At 46.2% G+C, this 8,605-nt stretch overlaps 1 long non-coding RNA gene across 1 annotated transcript in view; it reads right to left on the reverse strand.

Moving 5' to 3' along the window:
* The window catches only part of LOC310869186, a 50,110-nt gene extending 44,215 nt beyond the window's left edge, over window positions 1–5,895 (reverse strand). The window contains exon 1 of the long non-coding RNA XR_014570136.1: window positions 5,834–5,895. This is a non-coding gene — a long non-coding RNA (uncharacterized lncRNA). The remainder of the gene's footprint in view (window positions 1–5,833) is intronic.
* Window positions 5,896–8,605: the final 2,710 nt, after the last annotated feature.

The raw sequence follows: 8,605 nt of genomic DNA on the forward strand, positions 1-8,605 counted from the left end.
GACTGCTCTCTCTCTCTCTCTATGATGTATGGAGGGGTAGGACTGCTCTCTCTCTCTCTCTATGATGTATGGAGGGGTAGGACTGCTCTCTCTCTCTCTCTCTCTCTCTATGATGTATGGAGGGGTAGGACTGCTCTCTCTCTCTCTCTCTCTATGATGTATGGAGGGGTAGGACTGCTCTCTCTCTCTCTCTCTATGATGTATGGAGGGGTAGGACTGCTCTCTCTCTCTATGATGTATGGAGGGGTAGGACTGCTCTCTCTCTCTCTCTATGATGTATGGAGGGGTAGGACTGCTCTCTCTCTCTCTCTATGATGTATGGAGGGGTAGGACTGCTCTCTCTCTCTCTCTATGATGTATGGAGGGGTAGGACTGCTCTCTCTCTCTCTCTCTCTATGATGTATGGAGGGGTAGGACTGCTCTCTCTCTCTCTCTCTCTCTATGATGTATGGAGGGGTAGGACTGCTCTCTCTCTCTCTCTCTATGATGTATGGAGGGGTAGGACTGCTCTCTCTCTCTCTCTATGATGTATGGAGGGGTAGGACTGCTCTCTCTCTCTCTCTCTCTCTCTCTCTCTCTCTCTCTCTCTCTCTATGATGTATGGAGGGGTAGGACTGCTCTCTCTCTCTCTCTATGATGTATGGAGGGGTAGGACTGCTCTCTCTCTCTCTCTATGATGTATGGAGGGGTAGGACTGCTCTCTCTCTCTCTCTCTATGATGTATGGAGGGGTAGGACTGCTCTCTCTCTCTATGATGTATGGAGGGGTAGGACTGCTCTCTCTCTCTCTCTCTCTCTCTCTCTCTATGATGTATGGAGGGGTAGGACTGCTCTCTCTCTCTCTCTCTCTCTATGATGTATGGAGGGGTAGGACTGCTCTCTCTCTCTCTCTCTCTCTCTATGATGTATGGAGGGGTAGGACTGCTCTCTCTCTCTCTCTATGATGTATGGAGGGGTAGGACTGCTCTCTCTCTCTATGATGTATGGAGGGGTAGGACTGCTCTCTCTCTCTCTCTCTCTCTCTCTCTCTCTCTCTCTCTATGATGTATGGAGGGGTAGGACTGCTCTCTCTCTCTCTCTCTCTATGATGTATGGAGGGGTAGGACTGCTCTCTCTCTCTCGCTCTATGATGTATGGAGGGGTAGGACTGCTCTCTCTCTCTATGATGTATGGAGGGGTAGGACTGCTCTCTCTCTCTCTCTATGATGTATGGAGGGGTAGGACTGCTCTCTCTCTCTCTCTATGATGTATGGAGGGGTAGGACTGCTCTCTCTCTCTCTCTATGATGTATGGAGGGGTAGGACTGCTCTCTCTCTCTCTCTATGATGTATGGAGGGGTAGGACTGCTCTCTCTCTCTCTATGATGTATGGAGGGGTAGGACTGCTCTCTCTCTCTCTATGATGTATGGAGGGGTAGGACTGCTCTCTCTCTCTCTATGATGTATGGAGGGGTAGGACTGCTCTCTCTCTCTATGATGTATGGAGGGGTAGGACTGCTCTCTCTCTCTCTCTCTATGATGTATGGAGGGGTAGGACTGCTCTCTCTCTCTCTCTCTATGATGTATGGAGGGGTAGGACTGCTCTCTCTCTCTCTCTATGATGTATGGAGGGGTAGGACTGCTCTCTCTCTCTCTCTATGATGTATGGAGGGGTAGGACTGCTCTCTCTCTCTCTCTATGATGTATGGAGGGGTAGGACTGCTCTCTCTCTCTCTCTATGATGTATGGAGGGGTAGGACTGCTCTCTCTCTCTCTCTATGATGTATGGAGGGGTAGGACTGCTCTCTCTCTCTCTCTCTCTATGATGTATGGAGGGGTAGGACTGCTCTCTCTCTCTCTATGATGTATGGAGGGCTAGGACTGCTCTCTCTCTCTCTCTCTATGATGTATGGAGGGGTAGGACTGCTCTCTCTCTCTCTATGATGTATGGAGGGGTAGGACTGCTCTCTCTCTCTCTCTCTATGATGTATGGAGGGGTAGGACTGCTCTCTCTCTCTCTCTCTCTCTCTCTATGATGTATGGAGGGGTAGGACTGCTCTCTCTCTCTCTCTCTCTCTATGATGTATGGAGGGGTAGGACTGCTCTCTCTCTCTCTCTCTCTATGATGTATGGAGGGGTAGGACTGCTCTCTCTCTCTCTCTATGATGTATGGAGGGGTAGGACTGCTCTCTCTCTCTATGATGTATGGAGGGGTAGGACTGCTCTCTCTCTCTATGATGTATGGAGGGGTAGGACTGCTCTCTCTCTCTCTCTCTCTCTCTCTCTATGATGTATGGAGGGGTAGGACTGCTCTCTCTCTCTCTCTCTCTCTCTCTCTCTCTCTCTCTCTCTCTATGATGTATGGAGGGGTAGGACTGCTCTCTCTCTCTCTCTCTCTCTGTTCTGTGGGGTAGGACTGCTCTCTCTCTCTCTCTCTCTCTCTCTCTCTCTCTCTCTCTCTGTTTAGAGGTTCTGCCGCATGCACTGCGAAAATAAACACGGCTTGAACGATTTTAACCGAGAAAACCACAATGGCTGCAGGGGGATTGCAGCCGGCTATACACAGATTGCAACATGCCATAAGCTGCCTATATGCCTGTCCTAACAAACACCAGCTAGCTTAGGCCTCCAGAGAGGAGAACAGACATGGGGGAGAGGAGAGGAAAACTGCGTGCACGCGTGTGTGTGCGTGCGTGCGTGCGTGCGTGCGTGCGCCCCATGCACAAGTGCAGTACAATTTGAGGCTTTTATTTTCCGTTCGCATTCTTCTTCTTTAGAAATGTACATTAGTGTACATTAAGATGTAATAATTAGACTTCAACTATATCTTCCAGACTCCCTCCCAGCCCCAATCATAAAAATCACATTCATAAAAAATACTGTCCAAAAAAAACATTTTGTAGAGTACTACAAACATGGTGGTGTGTGTGTGTGTGTGTGTGTGTGTGTGTGCGTGCGTGCGTGCGTGGGTGCGTGCGTGCGTGCGTGTGTGCGTGCGTGCGTGCGTGCGTGTGTGTGTGTGTGTTCATGTGCACTTGTGCATACTTTCTGTACACTGACAGCCCGGCTCCGCCCTGTGGAACACACCATGTGACACACCATGTGACACTGACAGCCCGGCTCCGCCCTGTGGAACACACCATGTGACACACCATGTGACACTGACAGCCCGGCTCCGCCCTGTGGAACACACCTCCCACAAGGCCCGTCGTTCTTCGATTTTTCAAAAATAGCAGACCTACAAGCTCATGACCTACAAGCTCATAGCGCGCCACCGAGTGGCGCGCTATGAGCTTGTAGATCTGCTATTTTTCAATAGCTAAAGCATAACATGATGCTAACACCAAAAGGGGTTCCCACCCAAAATGGGATAAGGCAGTGGTTCTCACACAGGGATCCTTGATGGAAATTGGTTCAATCACTTTTTTACACCCTATAAATCGGATTTTTGACAATCTACAAAGTTTGATTTGTTCTTTTTTTTTTTTTTTTTTTTTTAAACCTCTTGAAAATGGAGGGTAAAAGTGAGTAACTACATGTTAACGATTAACGACAATTTTGGTATGAGGGGGTCCCTGGCAGAAAACATTTTCAGATAGGGGTCCCTGGCCAAATACAGTTTGTGGGGACCTTGACATGAAAAATTGTACTAGCGTAGGGGATGGAGGGTGTATGTGTGTGTGTGTTGGTGGGGGTGGGGGGGTAGAAAGCTGGCAGCGGACACATGAGAGAAAACAAATTCCTACCCCATCGCCATGGCGATGAGTCAACAGTGGGTCGGGGGGGCTTGGGGGTAGGGGGGGGGGGGAGGTGGGTGGGCCGCGGGGCTGACCCACCGTAGTTAACAATTCATCCCCGTATCCGGCTCCCAAATGATTGGGCAAACAGAGCGCCGCCGAGTCAAAGAGGGCCCCTGATGGGGGCTGAGAGAGGGGCATCACCCCTGGGTGACACGCTGACAGGAGCACACTGGCTGCTGGAGGGTGGACCGGTTGGTCCAATGACCGGGGGTGGGGGGGGGGGGGGGGCTGAGGGGTTGAGAGGGGAGGTGAGAGGGAGGCCAAGTCCATTCAGCTCACTGTAGGCTCTGCGGCCACAAAACACAGTTTGTGGTTTTATGTGCTTGTGTAATCAAATGGTAGTTTTTCATGGATGTCATTTTGCCGTGACATTGATAGCTTTCAAATGCTCCCTCGGGCAGCTTTGAGCAAAAGAAATAAAATAAAATAAAGTACTATTAAAAGGAAAAGGAACAAACATGACGTGAAATTCAGGGGAAAAGAAAAACAAACCCAAAACCTGGGGTTTATATAATGCAACCAAACCATTATCTGAGAACTATAGTGTCCAAAAGTCTAACATGTGAACAATGAGAGAAATTATCTCTGTTCTGCCCTGTGTGACTTTGGATCCGCTCCCAAACTGGCAGTTCAGGCCGACGTTAAAACAACTTAAATGGTTAATAGCGTTTGGCAGACAATTATGCCAACAGTGAAATGAGTTGCGTCAGGATATAGAGTTTTATAAGCCTGAGCCACAGCGGCACTATAAGTCTCTGGCACGCGGCCATTTGTGTTCCTTATATTACACATTTTGTGGAGCATGGAGGAGGTGAGCTGCAAACAGAACCATGCAGTCCAGAGGAACAGCAGAGAGCTGAACACCAACCCATGGATGGTGGCCATGATAGCCTGGCTCTGGGGATAGACTGAAACTACACATTTATTTGGTTTTCTTAATTTGCTTTGATTATTCTATAGATTACTTTTTCGTTTAACCCTGAGGCTGATGCCACAAACGAATGCCTTCTAAATCAGTAGTTCTCACACTTTCTTCAAGATGTTTCAATAGCAGATGTATGGAGGTGGTAGATATGCTGCACACGGAAAATCTAAAATGACACAGATACGTTCCCGGTTTTAACGGGTTCATTGAATAGAGTGGCTTTTTAAGAAATATAAATTTATATTCTTTTTATATATATATATATATATATATATATATATATATATATATATAATATATATATAGCCTATCAACAAATCAATTAATCATTTAGGCCCTGTTTTATACTTTGATGCATTACAGTGTAGTGCAGAAACAATGAAAGTATCACATCTACAAGCTCACAACTTGTAGACATGGTATTTTCACTATTTGAAAGTTTTTGACATTTGTCAAAAACTCAACTAACCAAATGATTCCCGAGCGTGGCACAGCTGCGTCTCACCGCTCCAAGAGACGGGTCAAATGCGGAGAACGACTTTGACTGTGTCTGGCTTCAATGACATGCTCAATAGAGGATTGATTATTAATGGATCACTTCATTAAATAATAACAATGAGTATTATTTCTTTGTTATAATTGATTAACCCATTCTGACCGGGCACCCATTTTGGTGTTGGCATCATGTTATGCTTTAGCTATTGAAAAATAGCAGATCTACAAGCTCATATCGCGCCACCGAGTGGCGCGATACGAGCTTGTAGGTCTGCTATTTTTGAAAAATCGAAGACACTTTTAGAATCTGATCTCAGGTCAGAATGGGTTAATAATGAAACTGTCAGGATGTAATAGACATTTTTAGAATCTGATCTCAGGTCAGAATGGGTTAATCAGATTAATTGGTTTGAACTGTTGCAGCCCTGGTTCTGGAGATAAAGGTAACGAGGGCAGCAGACCCAGGTGCTTGTTGCTAGGTTTATGGGTGCGTTAAGCTAAAGCTCCCCCTAATAAGACCACATGGCCGGGGATAACGTATACACAGCTGAGATTTACAGGGCAAAACTTTAACACTGGAACACCGCAAGCCCAGTCGAAGCCATTTGTAATGTCTCTGGTAACATATATACTCACCACAAGAATCCCTGGGAAGCAAGGGGGAACATCATCATTCCGGGAACCCGGGATATTCCTCCACTCTGGAAAAAAGGGAGGGGAGAAGAGAAATAAAGAAAAAAAATCAAAAGGGAGACAAAAACGTCACTCCACGAACGGCCTGGTATTACATTTCCTTCTCTGTCGGGTGGAAACCGCTCATGTCCAAAACTGTTCTTTTCAGGTTCTTTAATTCAAGAGTGACAGAAGTATAGCAGATCTACAAGTTCTGCATTTCGAGCTTGTGTGATGTGCTACTTTTGATGCTTTTGTATTAATATGTCACTGCTGTATGATCAAGTATAGGGGCGATAATTTACCAACAATACGCAAAAAGTTAGCATATGGATAATGGAGATAAGATGTTTCTGCCTCACAGTAACGATATGTTTAACTCCTGCCTCTCAGCTTGTTGGGCTCAGTGCCTTTCAGTGGAGCTGTGGAAATATCGCTTCCACTGTCGGGTGAAAACCTCATACTGTATGTCAAAAACAGTTGCTTTTCAGAAAATGGCAAAAAACTAAAATAACCTGTGTTCCTATTTCAATCTAGTGTCGTTATGCTTTAATTAGAAGCTCTTGTTAATGCTTGTTATTGGTCAAATATTTATAAAACCCCACACACTTAACCACTTTGACGTTCAAATAACAGATCTACAAACTCACAAAGTGTCCCATGAACCATCACGCGATTTATTTTCTGTGTGACACTGTTGTGACCATGTAGGGGCATTGGAACATGGAACATGGAGATACAAGGTTATTGCCCTTAACAGCCACGATATTGTAATACGGGGGGACAACTTGGAAGAGGGTTCAAAGCCACAACCCGCTTGGACCAGGCTCCAACACGTTGACCGCTTTACAGCCGAGCCGCGGAGCCCAGCCCCTGCTCGACAGGCACGGGTCAGCGGCAGGAATGGGGCCGCTGATGGACGGGTGGCTCCCATCAGCGCCACGCCATGTATTAAAATATACCACAAGAGTTGAACTTGACACTTCCAACGGACCCGGAGTTAGAAGTATGATCCTCTGAGAGAGGGTAAAAAATATGGACCCTTTAACAGAATGAACACAGAGGAACATGAGCTTTCTGGTACAGTCATGCTTGGCACGTGACTCTGCCATGTCATTGGCTGGTTAGTGGTCACAGCAGTACTGTAATGTAAATGTAGGTGTTCGGATTGGTTGGTACAACCTGCTGTATCCTATGATCGGATTGGCCATCGAGGACATTTGAAATTCCACCATTGGGTGTTCTTTACAGTATAGGCCTACAATAATATACAAATAAATAATTTGGAAGATAAGTAATGGTTGTGTTGCTATTGTTATTATTCTAAACTAGTCGATCAAGGACCCCCATAACTCTGAGGGCATGCAGGTCCATTTGGTTCCATTCGTACCCTCTCAGAGTGACAGACCTGTAAGGGTCCATTTGGTTCCATTTGGACACTCTCATAGTTACAGACCTGTAAGGGTCCATTTGGTTCCATTTGGACACTCTCATATAGTTACAGACCTGTAAGGGTCCATTTGGTTCCATTTGGACACTCTCATAGTTACAGACCTGTAAGGGTCCATTTGGTTCCATTTGGACACTCTCATAGTTACAGACCTGTAAGGGTCCATTTGGTTCCATTTGGACACTCTCATATAGTTACAGACCTGTAAGGGTCCATTTGGTTCCATTTGGACACTCTCATAGTTACAGACCTGTAAGGGTCCATTTGGTTCCATTTGGACACTCTCATAGTTACAGACCTGTAAGGGTCCATTTGGTTCCATTTGGACACTCTCATATAGTTACAGACCTGTAAGGGTCCATTTGGTTCCATTTGGACACTCTCATATAGTTACAGACCTGTAAGGGTCCATTTGGTTCCATTTGGACACTCTCATATAGTTACAGACCTGTAAGGGTCCATTTGGTTCCATTTGGACACTCTCATATAGTTACAGACCTGTAAGGGTCCATTTGGTTCCATTTGGACACTCGCATAGTTACAGACCTGTAAGGGTCCATTTGGTTCCATTTGGACACTCTCATATAGTTACAGACCTGTAAGGGTCCATTTGGTTCCATTTGGACACTCTCATATAGTTACAGACCTGTAAGGGTCCATTTGGTTCCATTTGGACACTCTCATATAGTTACAGACCTGTAAGGGTCCATTTGGTTCCATTTGGACACTCTCATATAGTTACAGACCTGTAAGGGTCCATTTGGAACCTCCTCAAGGGACCCTGACGGTCCCTGGACCCCACTGTCAGAACCATTGATAATGATTAAAACCTGCAACAGCAATTCAGTTCATCTGAGCTGGACACTCAAACCCTACGCCATCCGGAGTCTCACCTTTTTACCCCCCGTGCACCAAATACCCAACATATCTTCGTCGAAAACAGTCGATGTACAAGCTTATACTTTTATTATAAGTTTTTGCCAGATGTTCACCTATTATTATTATTATTGTCTCCACCAGGCCGAAGGCATGGGGGGAGAGTATGTTTTGCACTCCGTCCGTCCGTGTGTCCGTCCGTGTGTCCGTGTGTCCGTGAGCAGCTAATCTCGGCCACCGTTAACCCGGTCGATGCCAAATTTTGCACACACACTCCCTGGATGCCAACGATGAACCTCTGCCCCAAAATTTCCAGAACGGCCTGTTATAGCGCCACCAGGAGGCCGCTTTGTGCAAAACAAGTTTTTGCACAGTACACCTACAGATTTTGTCCAAACATCGCGCAAATT

This window comes from Protomyctophum parallelum (assembly GCF_964188405.1).
Source record: "Protomyctophum parallelum genome assembly, chromosome: 13".
NCBI classification, from domain to species: domain Eukaryota; kingdom Metazoa; phylum Chordata; class Actinopteri; order Myctophiformes; family Myctophidae; genus Protomyctophum; species Protomyctophum parallelum.